The sequence below is a fragment of the Giraffa tippelskirchi genome, chromosome 7 (assembly GCF_054371585.1).
Source record: "Giraffa tippelskirchi isolate mGirTip1 chromosome 7, T2T-mGirTip1v1.2.pri, whole genome shotgun sequence".
Classification (NCBI taxonomy): Eukaryota; Metazoa; Chordata; class Mammalia; order Artiodactyla; family Giraffidae; genus Giraffa; species Giraffa tippelskirchi.
This window is the reverse complement of record NC_137281.1, coordinates 99,851,654-99,879,603: the sequence shown is the minus strand read 5'-3', so window position 1 is coordinate 99,879,603 and position 27,950 is coordinate 99,851,654. Positions and strand designations below refer to the sequence as shown.

The 27,950-nt window shown below is 40.9% G+C and overlaps 1 protein-coding gene, 1 non-coding gene and 2 pseudogenes across 2 annotated transcripts in view; 3 read left to right on the top strand and 1 right to left on the bottom strand.

The window, feature by feature from the left end:
* The window catches only part of MGA (MAX dimerization protein MGA), a 140,986-nt gene extending 116,617 nt beyond the window's left edge, over positions 1-24,369 (bottom strand). The window contains exon 1 of the mRNA XM_081507745.1: positions 24,310-24,369. The gene's annotated coding sequence lies outside the window, so the exon portion shown is untranslated. The remainder of the gene's footprint in view (positions 1-24,309) is intronic.
* Positions 846-2,267, top strand: LOC145513836 (N-terminal kinase-like protein pseudogene; annotated as a pseudogene).
* Positions 6,683-7,155, top strand: LOC145512962 (large ribosomal subunit protein uL1 pseudogene; annotated as a pseudogene).
* LOC145515905 (U6 spliceosomal RNA) lies at positions 20,517-20,623 on the top strand. Its single transcript, XR_014061114.1, has one exon. It is a non-coding gene; the product is annotated as a U6 spliceosomal RNA (small nuclear RNA).
* Positions 24,370-27,950: the final 3,581 nt, after the last annotated feature.

The window sequence follows — 27,950 nt, the reverse complement described above, 5'->3', positions numbered from 1 at the left end:
CTGTATTCTTCATATGTTCTAAAATGACCATGTGTAGCTTTTATAATCAATAGCTTTTAAATGTTCATAGCCTCTGCCTCAGAAAGATATATCTTAAGTATTGCTTTTAGGGAAACAACCTGAAATTTAGAAAAGGTTTTATGCACTAAAATTTTTATCAGCAACCCTGTCTGAAACATTCTTTTTTTGGTCACACCACACAGCTTGCAGGATCTCAGTCCCTCTACCAGTGACTGAACCCAGGCCGTGGCAGTGAAAGCCTGAACTCCTAACCACTAGACCACCAGCGAACTCCCAACTGCTAGGCCACCAGGGAACTCTCTGATGAAGAATTTTCAAAAAAAAGTGAATGTAATAAAATCTCATAAAAGCTAAATTGCATTTAATCATATATTTGATAAGCCACTTTTAGTGAAGCACTTCCCTGGTGGTACAGTGGACGGGAATCCACCTGCCAATGCAGGGGACACAGGTTTGATCTCTGGCCCAGGAAGATTCCACATGCCACAGACTAACTAAGCCTATGAGCTGCAACTACTGAAGCCCGTGCACCTAGAGCCCGAGCTCTGCAACAAGAGAAGCCACTGCAATGAGAAGGCAATGGTGGCGGTGCAGCCAATGAGGCAGTGAAGCCACTGCAATCACACCGCAACAAAGAGTAGCCCCTGCTCGTTCCAACTAGAGAAAGCCTGCACACAACAAAATAAAATAGATTTTTTTAAAAATCACTTTCAACAAAAAGAACAGTCCCTGAAATAAGACACAGTGCATTTGCTTCTCCCTGGTTATGATATTTCTACATGGCAACCTTGTAGGAATAGACCCTCCATGATCCCTGGGGGCAAATGGTCAAGTCCACACTGCTCCTGGCCCCAAAGCTGAACAAGGACAACCTCACTAAGGAGCTGATGAAGCTCTTTGCACAGCTGCAAGCCAAAGACAAACAGGGCCCCATCAGCTGCAACACCATCTGCCTGGGCAAAATCAGCTCCTACTTCAATACCAGCACAAGACACAGGGGCCTCACCTCCACCTCTAGGTGGCCACTAAGGACCCATTTGCACCATCTCAGGTCACAGGTGTTTTGGGCTTCACTGCCACCCATAACTTTCACTCGATGAACAATTGAGCCCACACAAGATCCTTCCTGCCTGTGCTCTGCAGCCTCACTGTGGATTCTGAGAAATCCACGCAGGACGAGGCCTTCAAGGCCATTCAAAGCTGCCTGTCCAAAGTGGAGTCTGTGTCAGAGGACCCCACACACCTGGCCAAAGTGGACTTCTCATGTAGCCAGCTGGGCAGGCTGGGCCATGACAGGGGTCGCAGCACTCACTTCTATGCTGATCTATGCACACCCATGGCTCAGCCAAGACCAATCTCCCCCAGAGACCTCTGCCTGAGGGACATCCTGCCCCAGCCCCCACCCCATCCCTGCCATACCCACCTCAGGCCACTGGGAGACACAAAGAGGAGGGCAAGGATACAGAAGAGGACAGTAGTGCTGTCGAAAGATGGGAGGACGAAGCCTGGGGCGGCTTAGAGTAGGAGGTCAAATGTGTGTCAACCAAGCAAGACTGCTATAGTACTAAGGGCCAAGACACCTGGGCTGGGCAGACCAACAATCCAGCCACAAATCCCCAGAGTCCGACTGGAACAGTTGGGAAGCTGAGGGCTCATGGGAACAAAGTTGGCAGAAGCACATCTCCCAGAGCTATCCCCTGAGGATGCACAGCTGGCCAGTGAGTATAACTGGGGTGGACCAGAGCTTAGAGACAAAGGTGATCCCTTTGCTGCCCTGTCAGCACATCAAGCGGAGAAGGCAATGGCACCCCACTCCAGTACTCTTGCCTGGAAAAATCCCTGGACGGAGGAGCCTGGTGGGCTACAGTCCATGGGGTCGCTAAGAGTCGGACACGACTGAGCGACTTCACTTTCACTTTTCCCTTTCATGCACTGGAGAAGGAAATGGCAACCCACTCCAGTATTCTTGCCTGGAGAATCCTAGGGACGGCGGAGTCTGGTGGACTGCTGTCTATAGGGGCGCACAGTCGGACACGACTGAAGCGACTTAGCAGCAGCAGCAGCAGCAGCAGCACATCAAGAGCCTGGTGCCCAGCCAAGACCAGACTCTTGGTATTGATGACAACTGGGAGAGCCAATAGGCGAAGCCTGAGCTAGCCTAGAAGAATCACAAGGAGTATCAGCAGGAGGTGGAGGCCAACCACACTGAGAAAAAGGTGCCCAAGGACCTCGTGAAGCTGGACTGAACCCCTGGGGGGCGGGGGGAGGGGCACTTCCCAGTTACAGAGAGCAGGCCCCAGAGATGTATGTATTGTACAAGCCATGTGAGCCAGGCTGGCCTGGCCAGGCACATCTCACATGTATATAATCATGTATATAATCCGTTCTATTTTAAGAACGGAAGGAGGGAGGGAGGGAGGAGTATATGACAAGGTTCCCAACCTCAAGGAACTTACTTTCTAACAGAGATATGAACTGAACACATGGTAAAAACTAAAGAACCACAGATAACATAGATGAAGTATTAAATCAAGTGTAGACATCTAATACTGTAGGAGTTCAGAGACATGGAAAACAACAAAGACTGGCTGGAATCAACAGAAAGTCCTATGAATACAGTTCTAGAGAAAACACTTTCCTCACCCTGGGATGACTAATGAAAGTAAGACTCCTCTGAGCAATCATCAACAAAAATCACCTTACTAGACTACCTTGATATGTGAAACAGGTACGGTCCTTGTCTCAAAGTGTTTACAATCAAAGAAGACACAGAACAAATGCCAACTAAAACATTATAGTTCATCACCAGGAGCCTTCCAAGAATGATGGTAATAATTCTTTCTTTATTTAGGTGCTACATCAAGGGTACATTCATTTTGTAAAAATTCAACAGTTCTGCACTTATGATATGTACATTTTTCTGTATGTATGTTACCCCATAGGTTAAAAAAAAAAAAGGATTACAGCTCCAGTCCTAACCATTTTCATAGGATGCAGTTATGCATCTCCCATTGCCTACTGGACAATACCATCTGGATGTCTTGTCCTCACCTCAGACTCCATCTTGCCTTCAAAAACCAAAGTCCCTCCAGATTTTTCTATTTCAATGAATGGTAGATATTTAAGCTGAAAACCTTGGACTTACAAAGTGTGAAAGTGTTAGTTGCTCAGTCATGCCCAACTCTTTTCAACCCTATGTACTATAGCCCACCAGGCTCCTCTGTCCATGGAATTCTCCAGGCATAAATGCTGGAGTGGGTTGCCATTGCTTTCTCCAGGGGATCTTCCCAACCCAGGAATCAAACCCAGGTTTCCTGCATTGCAGGCAGATTCTTTACCATCTGAGCAACCAGGGAAGCACTGATAAAGGAAAAGCAAGGAAGCTAAGGAAATGGAGCAGAGAGTGGGGTAAGTGGTAAAAGATGAAGTCAGAGAACTAAGAGGGATCAGATCATATAGAACCTTATAGGCCACTGTAAAGATTTTATTCTGCAAAAAAAAGGAAGCCACTGTAGAGTTCTAAGCATGACATGACCTGACTTTAACAGCATCTCTGATTTAACACCATCCCTCTGGCTGCTATATTAAGAATATACTGTAAGAGAACAAAGTCAAGAGGAAGAAACCACTTAGGAGATTAAATTGGATAATGGTACCTAACACAACATCTGGCATATAAGTAACGCTTAGGGGGAAGCTATTTTTCACAGAGTAAGAATGAATTCCTATCGTGTTGGACCATACACTAGTAAAATAAACAGCTAAATTAAGGCTGAATTTCTGGGGAAAAGCAAGTATATCTCATGCAATTTTTAGGCTCATCAAAAATAAAAATGTTTAAACAAATAATAATTGATGACTTTTACAATGATTCCCTATTTCCCATAAAGATGACACAAGAATGTCTGTTCCTAGCCACATCTTTACTAGCATGCCCCTCAGAAGGCAGAGTATTCTCAAAAAATGAAATTAAGGAGAATTTGAGAAAATAAAGTATGCTTCTGCATGAACATTTCAATCTGGAAAAATCTGTTATCAAATCTATTACTATTTCAAAACGGCATCAATACTGGTTAGCTCTATTGATCTAATTATTTTAAATTCTTACTGGCGATATAAAATGCTGGTTGCAAGAACTAGAACTATTTAAAATAAAAAAGGCAGTTATAATACTTTAAAAAGAACTGAAAAGTAACCTACAGTGCTGAAAAGCTTTCATTTTGAAAATATAAATACGGTTAACAGCTTGGAAAACAATCTGATTGACACTAACATGCATAATCCTGATAAGGAGTCACCTGGGTGAAGAAAGGTACATATGGACTCTGACCTCTCCATCCAAACTTAGTGAATGCAGCTTGGGATGAAATTCTTATGGGCTTCAACCTCTATATTAGGCTCAAGGGTACAGACTATTCCATTCCCACTCCTTAATCCTAAAGCCCTGAGTATCACCTCAAGCTATCCTACGCTTTCTCTATGAAATCAAGACTCCACACCTTAGGTACCCCACAGTTCCAGGAGATAGTAGTTCAGTTCAGTTGCTCAATTGTGTCCAACTCTTTGCGACCCCATGGTCTGCAGCATGCCAGGCTTCCCTGTCCATCACCAATTTCCAGAGCTTGCTCAAACTCATGTCCATCAAGTCAATAATGCTATCCAACCTTCTTATCTTCTGTCGTCCCGTTCTCCTCCTGCCTTCAATCTTTCCCAGCATCAGGGTCTTCTCCAGTGTGTCAGTTCTTCACATCAGGTGGCCAAAGTACTGGAGCTTCAGCTTCAGCATCAGTCCTTCCAATGAATATTCAGGACTGACTTCTTTTAGGATAGACTGGTTGGATATCCTTGCAGTCCAAGGGACTCTTCAAGAGTCTTCTCCAACACCCCAGTTCAAAAGCATCAATTCTTGAGCGCTCAGCTTTCTTTACAGTCCAACTCTCACATCCATACATGACCACCGGAAAAACCATAGCTTTGACTAGACGGACCTTTGTTGGCAAAGTAACATCTAGGTTTGTCACAGCTTTTCTTCCAAGGAGCAAGCATCTTTTAATTTCATGGCTGCAGTCACCATCTGCAGTGATTCTGGAGCCCAAGAAAATAAAAAAGTCTGTCACTGTTTCCATTGTTTCCCCATTTATTTGCCATGACGTGATGGGACCAGATGCCATGATCTTAGTTTTTTGAATGTTGAGTTTTAAGCCAACTTTTTCACTCTCCTCTTTCACTTTCATCAAGAGGTTCTTTAGTTCCTCTTGTCTTTCTGCCATAAGGGTTGTACCAGGAGGTAGTAACGGGTTGTCAAAAACACTGAAAAGGGCATTTCAGTTTGTAAAATGATGATAATGTTGACAATAATAGGAACAAATACTTACTAACTGCCTACTATATGCCAAGCATTGTCTTCAGCACTTTACATTCTTATTTAATCAATTCTCACAGCAAGCCTAAAGTAGGTATTATCATCTCCATTGTACTGATGTGGAAAAAGTTAAGTAACTTTTAAGAGGCACACAGAAAGTAGTGAACCAGGAGAAGACTGGTGGCGTGGTGGGGTGGAGGGGTGGGAAGGCGGGGGAAGGAAATGATTAGTTTTTAAATAAAGGATCAATAAATTAGAAAAGCAAAGGATTTTTCAAAATACTAATATTGGAAGTTAGAAGGCCTTCAAAGATTCAAGGCCTTTCAAAAGAAAATGAGTTCCACCATAGAGTTCTACCATTCTATCTTCTTAATGATGGTGAAGGTGGCGGGTGTATGATAGAGGTCATCACACTACTAGGCCTGATACCTACTTTTGTAAATAGTTTTACTGGAATACCATCACATGCATTCACTTATGAATTGTCTATGGCTGGTTTTACGATACAACAGCATAGATGAGTTGTTAAGGCAGAGACCCTCAGGCCCACAAAGTCTAAAATATTTACTATTTGAACCTTTACAGAAAAAATTTGCCAATTCCTGGTCCATGAATATAAGAGCCAATGAAGATCATGAAAAATGAAGGGCTCTTGGCAGTTGATAAGCATTTGAAAAATAATGGTAAGACTGCAGTGGCACACCTTCCTCGAAAAACCAGGTTTTTAATACTATTTGAAGACAAAGCCAAGAGGTCAGTTTCTGATTTTTATCTAAGTACTTAATCTCCTGCCACTTCAGGAATTCTGAAGAACACATCTAGTAAATGGGTAATTATCACTAAATTATTTGGAGGATAATTAGAAAATGTGTAGATTTTCCAGAGGTTTTACTTCTACTCTCTGGCTGCCCAATTTTTGAATGTTTTGCTACTTAGCACTTCCAGTGCAGGTAGACAGGGAAAAAAAAAATACATGAAAGGCAAGCTGGTCAGTTCTATCAGCAGGTAAATACTCATTGGGAAAGACCTGGCAATTGTTACAATGTGTTAGCAAAACTAAAGTTTTAAATACCCACAAAGTAAATTCAATGTAAGTCAACAGTGGGACACATCTAAAAAAAAAAAAAACTCTAAAAATGGAGGTGTGGCTCTCGTCCAGTTATTTCAACACAAAGAAACCAGAGCAGCAAAGTCTCCCCAGATCCCATCTAGGAGTTAGTGTGGGAAGTCTTGGACAGGAACCAGTGCAAGCACCAGAAGTTTTTGGAGTGGTGAAGCTTCAGGTCAGCCTGAAGAACTATGATCGTCAGAAGGACAAATGCTTCTCTGGCACAGTCAGGCTCAAGCCCACTCCCTGCCCCATGGTCTCTATATGTGTTCTAGCAGATGGACAGCACTGTGAATAGGCCAAAGCTGCAGATATCCTCCCGTGTGGACATTACGGTGCTAAAGAAACTCAACAAGAATAAGAAACTGGTCAAGAAGCTGGCCAAGAAACATGATGTCTTTATGATTCAGTCTTCAGCAGACCCCACAAATTCTGGGCCCAGGCCTGAATAAGGCTGGCAAATTTCGTTCCTTACTGACCCATAATGAGAACATGGTGGCCAAAGTTAATGAAGTGAAGTCCATGATCAAGCTCCAGGTGAAGAAGGTGCTATGAGCTTGTGTACAACATCCACTTAGTTGGCAACTTCCTGGAATCACTGCTCAAGAAAAATAGGCAGAACATCTGGGTTTTATACATTAACAACACCACGGGCAAGCCCTAGCACCTATATTAAGACACAGCTTAATAAACCATGCTTCCCTTGTGGCTCAGCTGGTAAAGAATCCGCCTGCAATGCAGGAGACCTGGGTTCGATCTCTGGGTTGGGAAGATCTCCTGGAGAAGGGAAAGGCTACCCACTCCAGTATCCTGGCCTGGAGAAGTCTATGGACTGTATAGTACATGGGGTCACAAAGAGTCAGACACGACTGGGAGATTTTCACTTTCACTTAATAAACCATACTCCCACCATTTAGTTCAGTCACTCAGTCCTGTCCAACTCTTTGCAACCCCATGGACTGCATGCAGCATGCTAGGCTTCCCTATCCATCACCAACTCCTGGAGCTTGCTCAAACTCATGTCCATTGAGTGGGTGATGCCATCCAGCCATCTCATCCTCTGTCGTCCCCTTCTCCTTCTGCCCTCAATCTTTCCCAGCATCAGGGTCTTCTCCAACGTGTCAGTTCTTCACATCAGGTGGCCAAAGGATTGGAGCTTCAGCTTCAGCATCAGTCCTTCCAATGAATATTCAGGACTCATTTCTTTTAGGATGGACTGGCTGGATCTCCTTGCAGTCCAAGGGACTCTCAAGAGTCTTCTCCAACACCACAATTCAAAAGCATCAATTCTTTGGCACTCAGCTTTATGGTCCAACTCCCACATCCATACATGACCACTGGAAAAACCACAGCTTTGACTAGACGGACCTCTTTGTACATTTAAAAAACATAAAAATATTACATATTGGAGAGAAAAAATATTTATATTAATAGTTTAATCGCTTTGTACATTTAAAAAAACATAAAAATATTACATATTGGAGAGAAAAAATATTTATATTAATAGTTTAATCGCTTTGTACATTTAAAAAACATAAAAATATTACATATTGGAGAGAAAAAATATTTATATTAATAGTTTAATCGCTTTGTACATTTAAAAAACATAAAAATATTACATATTGGAGAGAAAAAATATTTATATTAATAGTTTAATCGCTTGGTACATTTAAAAGACTAGACGGACCTTTGTCAGCAAAGTAATGTCTCTGCTTTTTAATATGCTGTCTAGGTTGGTCATAGCTTTTCTTCCAAGGAGCAAGCATCTTTTAATTTCATGGCTGCAGTCATCATCTGCAGAGATTTTGGAGCCCAGGAAAATAAAATGTCACTGTTTCCATTGTTTCCCCACCTATTTGCCATGAAGTGATGGGACCAGATGCCATGATCTTAGTTTTCTGAATGTTGAGATTTAAGCCAGCTTTTCACTCCTCTCTTTCCCTTTCATCAAGAGGCTCTTTAGTTCCTCTTCACTTTCTGCCATAAGGGTGGTGTCACCTACATATCTGAAGTTCTGATATTTTTCCCTGCAATCTTGATTCCAGCTTGTCCTTCATCCAGCCTGGCATTTCGCATGATGTACTCTGCATATAAGTTAAATAAGCAAAGTGACAATGTATAGCCTTAATGGACTCCTTTTCCTATTTGGAACCAGTCTGTTGTTCCGTGTCCAGTTCTAACTGTTGCTTTCTGATCTGCATACAGACTTCTCAGGAGGCAGGTAAGGTGGTCTCGTATTCTCATCTCTTGAAGAATTTTCCAGTTTGTTGTGATCCACACAGTCAAAGGCTTTGGTGTAGTCAATAAAGCAGATGTTTTTCTGAAATTCTCTTGCTTTTTCTATGATCAACTGGATGTTGGCAATTGGATCTCTTGGTTCCTCTGCCTTTTCTAAATCCAGCTTGAACATCTGGAAATTCTCAGTTCACATACTGTTGAAGCCTACCTTGGAGAATTTTGAACATCACTTTGCTAGTGTGTGAGATGAGTGCAGTTGTGCACTCATTTGAACAAAGAATTTGAACATTCTTTGGCATTGTCTTTCTTTGGGATTGGAATGAAAAAGGACCTTTTCCAGTCTTGTGGCCACTGCTGAACTTTCCAAATATGCTGGCATATTGAGTGCAGCACTTTCACAACATCATGTTTTAGGATTTCAAAAAGTTCAGCTGGAATTCCATCACCTCCACTAGCTTTGTTTGTAGTGATGCTTCCTAAGGCCCACTTGCCTTTGCGCTCCACGATGTCTGGGTCTATGTGGGTGATCACACCATCACAGTTATCTGGGTCAATAAGATCCTTTTTATACAGTTCTTCTGTGTATACTTTCTACCAGAACCTAAGAAGAAAATATTCCTCTATTCGCTGGGCTGGCTTGTCAAAATCTGTACTAGTATATCCTGTTTGGGGCACCACTTTTAAGAGGACCAAAGAAGGCCAACAAGGGTGGGAAGAATATTCAGAAACTATAATGTATTTTTAAAAGGTTGAAATCGTTGAGAATTCTCTTTTTAATTTTTTTGTTTTAACTTTAATAAGCATTACTATAGGGCTTCCCTGGTGGCTCAGATGGTAAAGAATCTGCCCGTGATGTGGGAAACCTAGGTTCAATCCCTGGGTTGGGAAGAGCCCCTGGAGAAAGGAATGGCAACCCACTCCAGTATTCTTGCCTGGAGAATCCCAGGGACGGCAGAGCCTGGTGGGCTGCCGTCTATGGGGTCGCACAGAGTCAGTCGAACACGACTGAAGCGACTTAGCAGCAGCAGCAAACAATAAAACCATCAAAAAGAAATTTCAAACTATAATTCATTAAACAATCAACATGATTTATTGAAAACTACTACAGGCCAGGCACTGTTCTAGGACAGACCAGTGTAGACTCTTGACTGCTTAGAGCTTGCATTCTAATGGAAAACACAGAAAAATCAATAAATACTATAATTTCTGATACCTACAGTCTTACTACTGACCATGACTTTGTATTACTCTGAATTTCTATATTTATGTGTATAGGGTTTGGGTTTTTTTTTTAAAGATCCTCCTTTAAAGCAGGATCTTTGCACTTTTGGTTCTACTCTTCATTTAACATTATTTTTCAAAACATACTTTGCAAGTTGCTGCAAAGACTTTAATATGTATTTTTCACTTTTAACACTCCAGTTTACTTAATATTCCTCCATTCTTCCAACACATGTTATGTCCAGCCTTTGCTGTAAATGCAACAAAGGACTAGGTTGGGAGTGAATTCCCTCTTCAGAGGAATTTGGGCAAGGTAGGCAATAACCTGTTAAGTTTGCAGGAGGGTTTTTTTTTTTTAAAAGCTGTGCCAAGCTAGTATGAAAGTGCTGAGTCCTAACCACTGAAGCATCAGGGAATTCTCTGCAGGAGGACTTTAAAGCTGACAGTAGGATCCCAAAACATTAGAACTAACATGCTTAAATAATAAGGAAGTAGGCCATACCCAATCACTCCAGGCAAAACCTCAGCTAAAAAAGAGAATTCTTAATGTGGTGAGAGACAGTAGAGTAGAGGTACATGAGCTCTATCAAAAAACTCCAGTTGACTACTGGCAAGGAGGGAAGCCTGTGGCACTAGGGGAGAGTACACTACCAAGCGCAGAGAAACTTCTCTCAAATTCCTTGTAAGTCTGCTGTAAGAAATTAAAAGTATGAGGCTAACCTTTAGGAAACGTAATGGGAACTTTAGTGGTATCAAGAGAAGAGAATGGGCCAATAAGGGCAGTTATAAAGTCAACACTGATAATCCCAAAGGCACCACTGAGGTCAGCTCTTGAGAAGATCACACAAGAACATCAGTGGCCAATTAAGGTCACCAGGCAGTAGAGGTTTGGGCAGCACAGACAACTGCAGCAGAATCAACAAATCAACATCCACAGAACAGTCAGGAGCCAGTGAACCATGATTTGGAAGGATTTGATGATAATCAGTCTCAAAATCAAAGATGATTTTCATAATCATTGCCTAGAAGATTTAAGATGTAGGGATGGATTATGAAGACAATTTAAAGACATCACTTGAAGGTTGTCATGAAAGCAAGAATAGAGTATTCCATATACTCTAGAGAGTTCTGCAATGGAAGTTTCTACAAAAGGTTTTCTAATCAGCATAAGGAATAACCTTTTGACCTCTAAAACCACTCAACAATGACACAAGCTTCCTCACAAAGTGGTAAGCTCCCTTGTTATCAGATGTATTTAGCAAAAAGTGATCAACTTTTGTGGCTTTTGTTAAGGAGAATCTGAGTTTGATCGGAGTTTTTTGTTGTCATTCTTTACCAAATATCTTTAATTGTAATTTTATTTTTATCAAAGTTATCCACAAACAGAGAGGAACGTAAAGATACAAGGATAAATATCAGTTAAGCAAACCTGAAGGACAGTTAATGAACATGCCCCCAAAAAGGAGAGAAAAATTAAAAGGAGATAATTCATACAAGAAACACTGTGCTCTTATTACATACCACCCTCTGTACTAAGCACTAGAGAAACAACAACAAAAATAGACTAAAAATAAATAAAATAACATACAGAATAAATACAATGTAATATCCTCAAGTGTATCCAGGAACAGAACAAGCACATTAGTGGGAAAACTATAATAAAGTCCAAATAAAACCTGGAATTTACCTAATAGTAATATATCAGTGTTGGTTTCTCAGTTTTGACAAAGGTACCCTCATAAAGTAAGATGTTAACATTAGGAGAAACTGGGTGAGGAGTATAGAAAATCTCTGTTATAATCTTTACAACTTTTCTATACTCTAAGATTATTTGCCAAAAGGTTTACTTTACAAAAACCCAAGTCTTAATGATAAAGCTACTGCAGTTCCTCAAAAAATTAAACACAGAATTACCATGTGATCCAGCAATTCTATCAATACTTTTAGATATATACTCAAAAGAATTGATAGCACAGACTCAAAGAGATGTTTATACACCCACGTTCATAGCAACATTATTCACAATAGCCAAAAGGTAGAAACAACCCAAATATCCATCAACAGATGGGTGGATACACAAAAAACACATGATATATACATATAATAGACATGACTTAGTGACTAAATGACAACATATTATAGAATATTATTCAGCCAATCCTAACACATGGTACAACATAGATAAACTATGAAGCATCAGGCTAAGTGAAATTGTTGCTGTTTAGTCCCTAAGTCATGTCCAACTCTTTTGTGACCCCATGGACTATAGCCCACCAGGCTCCTCTGTCCATGGGATATCCCAGGCAAGAATACTGGAATAGGTTGCTATTTCCTTCTCCAAGGGATCTTCCCAACCCAGGGATCAAAACTGCATCCCCTGCATTGGTAGGTGATTCTTAACCACTGAGCCACCTGGGAAGCCCTAAGTGAAATTAGCCAGTTTCAAAAAGACAAATATTAGGTTGGTACAAAAGTAACTGTGGTTTTTTGCATTGCTGAACTTTCCCATTTGATAATGGAATACATTCTTAAATGTGGTTATGTTATACATCACTTTAATGCACATTTCTCACTTTTTTTTATGCTAATGACATTATTTAGTATTTATATTTATTTTAGACTATAAAAATGTTAGACAAAAAGCAAATTCGAGCAATTTTTTATTTGAGTTCAAAATCAGTCATAAAGCAGTGGAGACAATTCACATCAACGATGCATTTGGCCCAGGAACTGCTAACAAACGTACGATGCAGTGGTGGTTCATGAAGTTTTGCAAGTGATGAGAGCCCTGAAGATGAGAAGCATAGTGGCCAGGCAATGGGAAGTTGACAATGACCAAGTGAGAGCAATCATCCAAGCTGATCCTCTTACAACTACATAAGAAGTTGCTGAAGAACTCAACGTTGACCATTCTACAGTCATTCAGCATTTGAAACAAACTGGAATGGTGAAAAAGTTCAATAAGCAGGTGCCTCATGAGCTGACCACAAATCAAAAAATTCATTGTTTTGACATGTCACCTTTCATTCCACCTAACAACAACAAATCATTTCTTGATCAGATTGTGACATGCGATGAGTGAAAAGTGGATTTTATACATCAGGCGACGACCAGCTCAGTGGCTGGACTGAGAAGGAGCTCCAAAGCACTTCCCAAAGCCAAACTTGCACCAAAACAAGCTCATGGTCACTGTTTGGTGGTCTGCAGCTGGTCTGATCCACTACAGCTTTCTGAATCCCAGCAAAACCTTCAAATCTGAGTAGTATGCTCAGCAAATCGATGAGATGCACCGAAAAATGCAATACCTGCAGCCAGCACTGGTCAACAGAACGGGCCCAATACTCCTCCATGACAATGTGCGACCACACATCACACGACCAATGCTTCAAAAGTTGAACGAATTGGGCTACCAAGTTTTGCCTCATCTGCCATATTCACCTGCCCTCTCGCCAATCAACTACACTTCTTCAAGCATCTAAACAACCTTTTGCAGGGAAAATGCTCCTACATTCAGCAGGAGGCAGAAAATGTTTTCCAAGAGAACAGATCATCAAATCCCAAAGCATGGATTTTTATACTACAGGAATAAATGAACTTATTTCCCATTGGCAAAAATGTGTTGATTGTAATGGTTCCTATTTTGATTAATAAAGATGTGTTTGAACCTAGTTATAATGATTTAAAATTCACAGTCCAAAACCTCAATTACTTTTGTACCAACCTAATATTTTGTATGATTTCACATATGTGGGGTATCTGCAGTAGTCAAATTCATGGAGACAGAATGGTGTGCTGGAGACTAGGGTGAGAGGAAAATGGTAAATTAAATAGTATTTTATAGGTACAGAGTTTCAGCCTGGAGAAATGAAAACCCTGGAGATGGATGGTGATGATGACTGCACAACATGAACATACTTACTGCCAAAGAACTGGATACTTATACCACTGGTTAAAACAGTGTATTTTATATTTTATTATAATTTTTTAATATAGTCAAATAAATACAATGATAGAGGTCTGAACAGCAGAACTCTAACTTCCCTGAGACTCTGACTTCTAAGATGAGTTCTGAACAAGACAGTCATCCTAGGAAAGAAAATGGGGGGAAGGAATACTGAATACAGGTAGAAGTACAGTAAGCATGGTAGTCTATAACAGCAATCAGAAAACTACAACCCCATAGGCCATGTTCTGCCATCTCTTTTTATATAGCCCACAGACTAAGAATGGTTTTTACATTCTTCAATGGTTGAAATAAATTTAATCAAATTTTAACAACATGAAAAACTTTAATGTCCATAATTAAAGTTTCCCTGGAACAGAGCCATGATCATTCATTTATATATTGTCAATAGCTGCCTTCATGCTACCACAGCACAAGTCAGTAGTTACTGACATAAAAGGCCCCAAAAACTTAAAATGTTTATTATTTGGCCTTTTACAGAAAAAGTCTGCCAACCCCTGGTCTAGAGGCCTGAAAGTAGTACCTGTAGTATGGATTTAACAAAGATGTATCTGAGAGAGACAGACAGTAAATGAGTAGGCTGCAAGGTGCGTGTGCTCAGTCACTCAGTCATGTGGCACTCTTTACAACCCCATGGACTGCAGTCTGCCAGGCTCCTCTGTCCATGAGGATTCTTCAGGCAAGAATACTGCAGTGGGTTGCCATGCCCTTCTCCAGGGGATCCTCCCAACCCAGGGATCTAACCCAGGTCTCCCACATTGCAGGTGGCTCAGTCGGATTCTTTACCAACTGAGCCACCAGGGAAGCCCAAAGCCATAAGGTAAAGGGCTGTATCTGCTAGGCTAAAGAATCTGAACTCGTCTCAACTTCATTCCATTTATTATGAGAAGCTACTGAAGAACTGCACTGAGAGTAATCTGCCTAGATTCACCTTATGTAAAGCCAATTATTTACTCATGTCTAAAGGTAGCTGAAATATTTCATTTACTAAAACACAAAACTTGCCACTTAAAAAAAAAAAAAAGACTAGAAGCATACCAGTAAGGTTAACAGTGGTAGGTTGTCTTACTCTTTGCAACCCTATGGACTGTAGCCCACCAAGCTCCTCTGTCCACGGGGTTTTTCCAGGCAAGGATACTGGAGTGGGTTGCCATTTCCTTCTCCAGGGGATCTTCCTGGACCGGAGATCAAACTGCACCTCCTGAATTGGTAGGCAGATTCTTTAACAGTGATAGGTAGCATATTTGAATTTTTTATTTCCTCTTTTGTGTTTATCTATGTTTTTCATATCTTCTCAAATGAGAAGAAAATTGCCTTTATAATTCAAATCCAAAAATAAGTACTTTTAAACTCATATTCATACACACACAACATTTTTCTCTAAGTTCTATACACTTCTCCCCTCCCCCTCAACTGCTCCCACCCCTTCAGCCTTCGGCAGAAGGAGAAAATACGTCTAAGGAAACCTATACATATAGCAAAACTATAAAAGGATGCCTCTGTCACACTTACAAAGGTTAAATAACATTCTATCTTTTCAAATTACCTATTTGCTTTATAGACGTGAAAGAATAAAATGTTGGAAAGCAATGCATTGGCAGAGCACTCTTCCCATATAGGGTTTTCATCACATCAAAGAGTCAAATCAATAATATCTTTTTGAAACTAAAAATGTTAAAGGACAGGAGAAAATGCAGAGCTTGCAAGTCAGGTCAAAATGTTGAAACAGATGCAAGATAAGACCATATATCTCTGCAAATATAATTATGGGCTTAAGAAATGCAAAGTCTTTGATTTATACACAGTACTTTGCACTTACTGATACACTGCTTGTTAAGATTAAACTCCTTTTTAATGTTATGTTTCAATTCCTTGACTAAATTGTCAGGGATTTGTGTGCAAGGAACCAGAACTTTTCTTTTGTGCATCCCCCACGGCACCCCATACAGCGCCCATATACGGCAGTGCTTAATACATGCCTACAATTCAGTGACAGACTAATTAACCCTCCGTGAGTCCACAGACTGAAACCTGCACACCTACAATCCACACCATTAAGTCTTCTCCACGCAGTGGTTTAAAGACATTCCTGGGGTGGGCACTGCTGATTCTACTGGATTTATTACATTGGGTTTCTCCTCTAGCAAAGAGCTCAAAGTACACACGTAATGTTAAAATAGAATTCCTGACTACTGAGAAGGTGGGTGTGAAAGTGGGCAAGTGAAGGAAGAAATCTATTATAACCTTGCCTTCAAAGAATAAGCATTATTCAACGCTAGAGATTAAACCACTCTAAAAATGTCTCTGAACTAAGGCTCCTAATTGACAGTATTAAACTTTGTACTGGCTAAATTTCATCACAATAAATATCATTAAAAGCAAAACTCACCATTCAAAAAATCCTAAAAATCTCAGTTAATGATCCATATGTTCATGTACTGTAAGATCAAGTTTTAGTTATTTACTTTCTTTTGCCAAAACAAAACTTCTAAACTTTTTCCAAGCATTAGCGTGAGCATCTACTACATGCCACACACTGGGGAAACAAATGAATTAAAAAAGCCAGTCAAGGGTCATGATGGGGAACACATGTACACCCATGGCTGATTCATGTGAAAAGAAAGAAAGTGAAAGTGAAATCACTCAGTCGTGTCCGACTCTTTGCTACCCGGTGGACTGTAGCCTACCAGGCTCCTCCATCCACGGATTCCCTAGGCAAGAATACTGGAGTGGGTTGCCATTTCCTTCTCCAGGGGATCTTCCCAACCAAGGGATCGAACCCAGGTCTCCCACATTGCAGGCAGACACTTTACCCTCTGAGCCACCAGGGAAGCCCTGATTCATGTGCCTGTATGGCAAAAACTACCACAATGTTGTAAAGTAATTAGTCTCCAATTAAAATTTTTTTAAAAAAATTTTTTTAATAAAAATATTTTTTTTTTACCCACCAAAAAAAAAAAAGCCAGTCAATATCAACTGACTTTATATTCTGCTATAAATTAAAGTACCAACAACAGAGCTGAGGAAGTACTGTGCACTAAGGAGCAAACTTTTATCTGTGGAAATTTGCGGAAATTGTAGCAAATGTAAGCTACATGCAGAAGACTGAGCAAGAGTTTGAGGCAAACAGCAAAAAGAGAAGTAGAAAGAGTATACCAGGCAAATAGAGGGCTATACACAAGCAGAACATGTTGGGCATGACAGGAATGATAAAGAGGAGAGAGGACAGAAAGGTAGGGCAGAGTTCAACAGTGATAGGTCTGGCATGCTCAACTATGAAATTTGGAGTTTATGCCCCCAGGTAATGGAGAAAACAGAACTCTTTAAGTAGGACAGAGACAAAAACCCGAAGAATCAGTTTATATATCAGGAAAAGCCTGTTACATTACAATCATCTCAAAAGCTTTATTTAATATTATACCATACAGACACAGTAAATACTGTGGTTATGCAGATACAAAAGAATCTAAGGGTGATTTATTTCTCTATGCTTTCAGCTTAGCCTCAGGGCTCGGTCACTGGCCCTCTTCTCTACTTCCCTGGCTGACCTCACCAGATCCAGATTTTTAAACACCATCTACGTATTGATGACATCCTAAATGTATATTCACAGCCATGACTTTGACTTTGGGCTCCAGACTGAACAATTAATTACCTATTCCTGGATATACAGCATGTGTGTTAGTCACTCATGACTCTTTGCGACCCCATGGACTGTAGCCCACCAGGCTCCTCCGTCCACAGGATTCTCCAGGCAAGAATACTGGAGTGAGTAACCACTCCCTTCTCCCAGGGGATCTTCCCAACCCAGGTCTCCTGCACTGCAGGCAGATTTTTTACAGTCTGGACCACCAGGAAGGATATCCAGTGAGCATCTCAAATTCAACATATCCAACTAAATTGTTCAGTTTAAACCCCAAACTAATAACTCCTTCCAGTTTTCCATCTCTGTACGTGATACTAGTTGCTCTAGCTAAATACCTTGGATTCATCTTTGATCCCTCTCTCTCACATCTCACAACTAATTTATCAGCAAATTCTATCAATTCCACCTTCCAAACAGACTCTGAATCTGACCTCCCCTCACACTGCCTCCCTGACCCAAAGCCACCATACTTCATCATACCATTCCAATGACTTCCTGAATGGTCTCCTGCTGCCCCTCTTGCCTCTCCAGTAGTCAAAGCAATCTTGTAAAAACATAAATTAGATAGTATCATTTTTCTTCATAAAACTTGTCCAATGGATCCCACCACACTTAGAATAAAATCCAAAGCCCTTCTGGTCCATAAGGCTCTATACCATCTGAGACCCACCAACTTCTCAATATCATCTCCTACTACCAAACTCTTCTACCACCACTGCCACCAATTAATACTGCAGCAATCTCCAAACTCTAGCACACCAGCTTTCTTGCACTTCCTTGAAAATCTCAAACTGATTCTTGCCCCAGAATCTTTGCACTAGTAGCCCCTCCCACTGATTGAAAAGTTCCACATGCTAGCATGGCTCATTCCTTATCATTCAGATTTCTTTATCTTTAAATGCTACCTCAGAGAATCCTTACCTCATGAACTACCTAAAAGAAACACCAAGCCTACCACCAGCACCCTCTATTCTTTTGTACTATTTTCTTCACAGCACTTTGACAATATCTGAAATCATATTATGTATTAGTTTGTTGTCTATCTACTAGAACAAAAATTCCCATTATAAATAAGATTGTTGGGATTTCCTTGGTGGCCCAGTGACTAAGACTCCATGCTTCCGCTGCAGGGGGCACGCATTCAATCCCTCGTCTCCCTGGTCAGGGAACTATCCTGGTCAGGGATCCTATCCCAAATTCCATGTGGCATGGCCAAATAAATAAAATCTTAAAAAAAAAAAAATTAAGACACTGTCTTCTTCACTGCTCAATCCCTAGACCTGTATAATACCTGGCATACAGTAGAGCTCATTAATACTTGCTGTTGAATGAATTTACCTAATTGGCCTAATCTATCTTATTTATATTTTCACCCTGTTATGCATAATTCATAGTTACCAGGCTGTTCTTCCTAAAACAGTTTAAAGACTGTTAAAACAAGCTATACTATACTAATGTCTTTAATTCCTTTGTATAATTAGGTTTTCCAGCAACATGGCCAGTTACTTTTTCTCTAATTTATATTATCATCTGCCTGTATTATCAGCTTATCAATGTACGGCTTACTACAAATGCTATTGCTAAAGATGGACAGACATGTCCAGAATATTATTACAAATACTTTTCGTTATAACAAAAACAAGTAACACAGGTTATTTTTTAAAAAACAGAAACTACAAAAAAGAAAACATTTAAAAACCAAATTCACAGGCAGGTGATCAAGGTCAACATTGTGACAAGTCATGTTGATTCTAACCCCAGTCTAATCATGAAAAAAACATCAAATCCCAAGAGGAACATCTGACCAGTACTCTTCAAAACTGTCAAGGTCATCAAAACAAGCAAAGTCAAGAAACTAGCATAGTCAAGAGGATCCTAAGAGGACATAATTAAAAGGTATTGTGGTTGTGTAATGGAAGGTTCTGAGATGCAAGAATTTCATATGAACTCTCTGCAGATGACTTGGAAGAACAAGCAGCCAGCTTTGTTTGGAACAAAGCTATGGCCATCTGGGTCACACATGCCTTATGTTTGTTTTCACTTTTTCCCTACATCACTTCCCTTTCCCCCTCACCTCTTCCTCCCTGTAATTTCACCCATCAAAAAAGCACTGTATGTGCATGTGTGTGTGTATGTGTGTTCAGTCACTTAGTCGTGCCTGACTCTTTGTGACCCTGTGGACTATAGCCTGCTAGGCTCCTCTGTCCATGTGATTTTCCCAGCAAGAATACTGGAGTGGATTGCCATTTCCTACTCCAGGGTATCTTCCCGATCCCAAGCCGCCTGCATCTCCTGCACTGTAGGTCAATTCTTTACCTCTGAGCTACCAGGGAAGCCAACAAACCATTAATAAATATTTTTTTAAGTATTTATTATATCCTAGATGAAATTCTGGAATAGGAAAAAAGTCAGTAGATAAAAACTAAAAAAAAATCTGATTAAACTATGCAGTTCATAATTGTGTATCTTAGTTCATTAATTATAATACATACACCACACAAACATAAGACATTAATAATAGGGAAAACTGGGCATTCGGTATTTAGACTCTCTATACTGTCTTTGAAATTTTTCTCTAAATCTAAAACTGTTCCAAAAAATAACAAGTTTTTTAAACTAAATTCATCCAAAAATCCTATCATTCAAATAAAATCACCATTATTTTATGTTTGATATAAACCATCTTAGACTTCTATGTAAATGAACACAGAGGTATATTCCTGCAAAAATGTGATCATACTACAAATAACTTTACTGGCTATTTACACTTAACAATATATATAATGTGCTTTGATGTGCTTTCCAAGTCATTACTAGAAATCTCTATCATGCTTACTAGTTACAAGACATTACCCTCTATGAGGGCATCTTCTTTATGTAGCCAAATCACCTATTATTTAAAATTTACATTTTTCTTGGTTTTTTTTTTTTTTTGCTACTATTTAAGACAACTATCGTGCTCACTTCAGCAGCACATATACTAAAACTGGAAAGATGCAGAGAAGATTAGCATGGCCCCCACACAAGGATGACATGCAAATTCGTGAAGTGTTCTGTATTTTTATGCATGGCAGAAACCAACACAATATTGTAAGCAATTATCCTTCAATTAAAAATAAAATTAATTTTTTTTTTAAAAAGACAACTCTTAAATGAATATCTTTGCAAACTTACCAGTTAGGGCCCTAATAAAGTAGAGGAGCAGCTGAGTGATAGTTTATTAATGTTTCAATGTGTGCTTAGTTGTTCAGTCGTGACCAACTCTTGGCGACTGGCGACCCCATGGAGTGTAGCCCACCAGGCTCCTCTGTCCATGGCAAGAATGCTGGAATGGGTTGCCATTTCCTCCTCCAAGGGATCTTCCCAACCCAGGGATCTAACCCAAGTCTCCTGTGTCTCCCGCACTGCAGGCAGATTCTTTACCACTGAGTCACCTGGGATGCCCATGCTTTCATTAAGTATGGCCAAAATATTCTCCAGAAAGGATGTTAAAAAGTAAATATCCATGAACAACAGTGTAGGAGTGTGCCAATTTCCCCACTCCTATGCCAATACTAGATACTACCATTTTATCACATATATGCCAATCTGCTGCAGGGGGAGTTGTTTTGTGTTGTTTATAAGTAGAAAATACTGTATTTTTATCTTTATTGGTTATTTTTATTTCTCTATGCATGCAATCTATCTGTTCAGGTCTTTTGACAATCTGTTAGATACTAAAGTAAACTTCTGAGTCCAACCTGCTGCAAAAAATTTTTCCCCTCATTTTGCCTGGCTTTAGTCATCATTGGTTCCCCTACACCTGGAAAACTGCCTAGCACATCAAACACACTCAATAAATATGTCAAATGAATACTAAATGAGTAAAGTTGTCTTTTAATTGTTGCCAACTAGAGGCTGTTTTACATAGTAATTTTATCAATCAGAATTCTATCAATCATAATTGCCTTTGCAATCATGTTTAGAACAGCTCATACTGTGTGAAGATTAGAAAACTGCTTACCTGTTTTTTTAAAGCAGTAATTTTTCTTTAAATGTTAAGACTTTATTTACAAAGCTTCTTTGTTGCACAGAAAGTAAAAAAGGTTGTTACAATCTCCAGCAGCCACAGACAGCTAACTCACCAATCACAGCTATCCACACTACAGCACGTCTTACACAAAAACCTAACAACTCTTACAAATTTGTTGGGGTGAAGTGCCCAAGGTTGGTGGTGGATTTCCAAGAGGGACTAAATGGAGGAAGGTGGAATGTCACAGGAACTATTCTTTGGCTCTTTGGGTGACAGGGTAGGTGGGCGTCCTGGGGTTTGTATCACAGCTACCTTTAAAAAAAACAGCTACCAAATTCATGTCAGCAGTCCAACCAATACTGAACAGTTCTTTTCCTGCAAGTTATTTGGGGTCTCATTAATCATCTTCTCCTTCATCATCTGTTTCTCTCTTCCTTCAAGCAGGAATTTTGACTTCATATTTTATATTTAATTCCCCCAGATTTTGGATGGCAGATGGTTGGTTGAATGGCATCACCGACTCGAGGGACATGAGTTTGAGTAAGCTCTGGGAGTTGGCAATGGACAGGGAAGCCTGATGCGCTGCAGTCCGTGGGGTCGCAAAGAGTCGGACACAACAGAGCAACTGAACTGAACTCCCAGATTTTATTTACATTTTAAGGTGGGATTTTATTTTTTTTTTTCAAATGGTTAGCCAATTGTTTCAACATAATTTCAAAATTCTTTCTCAACTAACATGAAATGTCACCTGTATAACACTAGTCTTATATATTTCTAGATTACTTTGACCCAGTCTATTCCAGTTACCACTTATTGTTTTGATTACCATAGCTTTATTTGTATATTCACTAGTACAAGTCCCCACTTAATTTTCTTCTTTCAAAAATTTTTCTACTTTATAAGCTCATTCTTCCAAATGAAATTTAGACTCATTTTGTCAACTTTTCAAAAAGAATTCTGGTTGGAATTGTAAGTTATCACCCATACAACCTTGTGCCAGTTACTTAATCTCTCTGTTGCTATTTCACTCACTGGTAAAATGGAGATAGTAGTACCTAACTCACAGGTTTGTTATCAGAACTATGTGAATTAAGACATATAAAGTACTAGGCTAGAAAGATGCTAACTATTAGTATAATTGTTCAAAAGTGATAACTATTATCATGGTTGTTCAATAAATGTTTTCCAGATTGTGCGCCCACAAAATTCAAAAGGCTCTTCAAGATACACCAAATGTACCATAAAGCTTACACAATGATATGAAAAACACATAACTTATGCCTGCTTCATTTCACTAAAACCTTGACCCTTGGTAAAACGCAGAACTGACGCTAGGAGCCAAGAACTATGAAAAACACCAAAGGCTAGTGGTAGGAAGCCTCAAAATTTTTATAAAGACTGGCCCAGCAAGTGGAAAAGATCACTTCTTTCTAGTCAGCGTTTTCGGGCGCTAGCACATGCCCTCTAACTCCTTTCGTTTCCTATCTCCAGTTAGGACAATACTACTTCCCTCTTGATTTCTTTCCAAGAAAACACAGAGGGACTAGACGTCTAAGACAAAATACTTTTCAAATGAGATAGTGGCCAGGTACAGAGTATATATGCTACTGCTAACTATAGACAGACGTGTCCAGAATATTGTAACAAGCTACCTCCACCAAGTCTCCCACATCACTGTAAGGATTCTCCTACGGGGAGACCGGCTTATCTCACAATGATTGTTTTTAATTGTTTTGCTATCAGCATGACATTGGGATGAGGTAGAGATCATATACCTTCCAAGGGTCTTAAAAAATAATAATAATAATAACCTCCTATACAGAGCTGTACGATGAGTAAACAGAGGCCAGGACTGGCAACGCAGAAGCGTTCTCAGCCCAGTTTGACTGCGAGCTGCAGCCTGCCAGGCTCCTCTGTCCATAGAATTTTTAAGACAAGAATACTGGAGTGGGTTGCCATTTCCTCCTCTAGGGGATCTTCCGGACCAAGGGATCGAACTCGCGTCTCCTGCGTCTCCTGCATTGTCAGGCGGATTCTTCACCGCTGAGCCACCCGGGAAGCCCCAGGACTGGAACATGGCTTGCTAATTGCAAAAGCAGCCAAAGGCCTACACCTAGGTGTCCTCATTCCCAGAACCCTGCTCGTTTATCACACCACACAGCTCACCGACGCTTGCCACGCTTCGAGGTGGGAGGAGTAAAAGCAGCCAGTTGGGCCATAGCAAAAGCGCTGGAAAACCTAGGAACGGCGCAGTCGAGAGCACATGACTGGCCGCTCGTCTACCCTTCCACCCTCCCCCGTCCCCGCGCCAGCAGCACGCGCTGCCAACCTCGTCATGTGACCTTCACGCGGCCCCAGCGCTCCCCCTACTAGGCGACTCTTTCCAGCAGCCATTTTGCCTAGAACTTGTTGTCCGTGCTCGCAGCGGAGCAGGACGCCACAAAAACCCGCGGCCAGACTTTACAGGCCGCACACGCGCTTCGAAAGAGTGCTGGGACCAGCAGGGGAGAGCCGAACCTCACTGAACACGTCGCACCCCGGGGCGCCGGGGAAAGCTGTGGGTGCGCCTCCGAGTGCGATTGGCTGTGGCGTCCACGTGACGCCATTGGCCCCCACCCTTTCCTTGCCCCCCCCCCAAAAAAATACCAGACAGACTCTTAACACCTCGCGCCAAGTAAGCGCCGCTGGGCGCGTGGGGACGGACGGGGCGCGTGGCAACCAGGGCGCCTGCGCGTACCTGCCAGGGCCGACCGCAGCGGGCCCACGCGCCGCTCCGCTCACGGGTCCCGGAATCCTCGCGCTGCTGGAACACCCGGCTAGTCATTGGCGGCCAGGTTCGATCACGTGACCAGCTCAGGCCCGCCCCTAACCGCTAATCACCTGGCACCGTGCTCGAAGCGGCGCCGAAAGTCGTTCGCACGCGGAAAGGGAGGGTAGTTAGGAGACCTCCTTTTCAGCCGTTATGAGAGTACGTTCCTAAAGTGGAAACGAGAAGGCAGGGTCTCAAAACTAAGTATGGTCACACCTACCGCTTTAACTTCGCGTGCCCCTCCAGGAGCCGGGAACCATCGCCCTTGGGCGCTCCCCGATGCACGCCGGGATATGTCTGGCGCCCCTCGGTATGCTGCAGAGCATGCCGGGAAAGGCACCTCTCCCGATTTCCTGGCTCTCACCTCCCTGGTTTTCCTTTCTTGTCCCGTAGAAAGCCCTGTCCTACCGCGGGGATGCAGGCAGTTTGGGTAATTATGGGAGCGAGACTGGGTGTAACAGGCACTTTCAATCTCCCTTCGCCCAATCGTTTGATCTGTGTGGTTTTAGGGAAACCGCTTAACTTTTCTTCAGGGAGAATGCATTTGGTAAGTTCCTGCTGAGTGCCTTTTTGAATATTGAAAAGAAAAAAGTATTTGCCTACAAGCAAACTATCAGAGATTCGTGGTAGTGGGAGGGGAAGAATGCTAATTTAGATACAACTTACTATAAACCCCTCTAGCAAGTAGAAATAATGCTTCAGAATGTCTTTGGGGACATAAGACCAGACTTTTCTTGATAAACGTACTGTTATTGTTGGGGAAAGTGGAGGTGAGAGGAACAGGAGGAATTTTAAAGGAGCCAGAGATGTAGCCCTACTACATTTTCTGTTTCAACCTAATCTAGCTATGATGTATTGAAGCCGAAAAAAACACCATCTACTAAGATGAGAAAAGGTGGTCTTGCATTTGAGTGAGTTAATTTTGTACTGTATTCACGAAACTGACCTCCAAAACAAATACAACAACAACAACAAAAAACTGATATTCTACTCCCAATTAAAACAATTCGTATCTGTTCTGCTCTAACTCCATTCTTTAGCTTTGCTGATTTCAAAACTGTTTTTTCGGTTAACAAAGGGATCATTAAACTGGAGGAATTTGACTAGCCCTGCTCAGACTCAAGAATGCTGATTTATAAGCTAGAAATTAAGTGTGTTAATTTATAATGCGGTTATCAAGCCAAAATATATTGTTTTGCACACCCTTTTCTGGTTTCAAGGCACTTACTTGGTAAGCCTAATTACTTATCAGAAGATTATGTTCTGACTAGGAAATCAAAAGAAACTAGACAATCACATGTACTAAAACTATTAAATTGATAGCCTATCAATGTTAAACTTGATGTCAATCAAACAGTCCAGTATACTTTATTACATTTAATGTGAACAACAACGCTGAGAGAAAAGTACTATACTAATATTACCACCTTGTGAGACAGTCTTGAGTGGGAAACTAAAAAATGTATTTCCACATTTTCTCCAGGCAGTTGTAATGCACAACTAGGTTGGGGTCATTGACTATAGTGGAAAGAGCCCTGGCCTTGAAATCAGACCCATCTGAGTGAACTTGCAATTCTCCACTTTCTGTACTTGGACCTTGAACAGATTTTTTTAAACATTTTAATCCTCAGTTCCTTTAACTTCGATTTGGGGTCAATAAACTTAGCCTTTGGATTGTCATGATGATTCCAAAATAAAAATATTTTGAACACCTGTCACAGTCCCTGGTGAATAGAAGGCACTGTATAGCTGTGAATACACGTTAGTGGTAAAGGTTGTGTTTTAACCAGCATCCTGTGTCCAATACAGCATATTCTTGAATCCTTTTTCCTCCACTATTCTGTTTCTCCCCTAGACAGTGCTAGAGGCACACCAACAGATTCTTAACACTGCAGATCTTTTTTAGATTCCTTGGTGGCTGGTGCCCATCTGTTGGTACAAACTGTTACATTATCTCCCACCTTCATTTCAAGGTTTTTTTTTTCCTCTTAACCTATCATTTAAGATGCTGAACTGTAGACATTATTGAAGTAAAATAATGATATTAATAATACAGAGATGGCTAGAGGGTATAGGGGGTACTTGTGCCTGCACTTGATGAAGGTTAAAAATTGCTTACATTTAAATACCTCAGAGTAAACACATCCTCAAAACTCACTCTTCCCTTCACTTACATAACACAATGTTTTAGACTCTCCCTTCCCAGTCTCCTTCCAGCAGTTTATTCTCGTCTCCTGCCCTTATCCATTCCTCACAAGGCACGGTTAGTAAGGGCAGAGCTTCCTGTAGACATCTGAAATTCAGTGTTCCAAAAATCAAACTCATTGTCTCTTTGCATCACACACCAGCTACTACTGCATTCCCTTAAAAGGGCAATGACATCACCATTTCAATAAGCCTCCCAATCTAGGAAACCTTCCTACCCTTAACTGGTCTTTTTCATCAATTTGTCACTTTCGATTAGTCACAAAGTTCTATTGCTTCAAACACTGAAACTTTTTTATTTAAGGTAAATCCCTGCTTTCAACTTCTCCCACTATTACAGCATTAGTTCAAACCTTATCTCTGTGAGACCCTACAAATACAAATATATGAATTATTTCATTATAATGATAACAGCATGTTAAAGTTGATTTTAGAATACAAAACTTGTCATCTATATTGTTTTACAATCCACTAGTAAAAGGTTTATAATGTCCTACACAGTGAATGCTCTTAGTAAGGTTGAGTGAAATAATTTTTTAATATATCTGTTTACTAGAAGTTTTGGACAGATATTTTACTGAGTGTTGAAGAGTATTAATGGTGATCTTGGAAGTAGTTGTTCACAGTTATGCTATCCTCAAATATTTCTGGTTCTCCCAACTTCCAGGAACATGATATATTTTCCTTGCTCCTATAAAGTTAGGAATGACTACATGACTTGCTCTGGTAATGAAATATGAGTGAAAGTGACATGTATCACTTCTGGGGAGAAGCTTTAAAGGCCAGCATGCAATTCAGCCATTTTCTCTTTCCTTCTGCCACAGCTGCTAACAGTGTTCCAACTGGTGGTTACTCTGTCAGCCTTGGTCCCATAATATGGATGGCATAGAGCAGAGACACCTAACCAACTGGCAGTGAATATGTAGCATGAGCAAAAGATAACTTAGGTAGATTTCAGACACTGAGATTTGGGAACATTCAGTTCAGTTCAGTCACTCAGTCGTGTCCGACTCTTTGTGACTCCATGAACAGCAGCATGCCAGGCCTCCCTGTCCAACACCAACTCCCGGAGTTTACCCAAACTCATGTCCATTGAGTTGGTGATGCCATCCAACCATCTCATCCTCTGTTGTCCCCTCCTCCTCCTGCCCTCAATCTTAGCCAGCATCAGGGTCTTTTCAAATGAATCAGCTCTTCACATCAGGTGGCCAAAGTATTGGAGTTTCAGCTTCAACATCAGTCCTTCCAATGAACACTCAGGACTGATCTCCTTTAGGATGGACTACTTGGATCTCCTTGCAGTCCCAAGGGACTCTCAAGAGTCTTCTCCAATACCACAGTTCAAAAGTATCAATTCTTTGGAG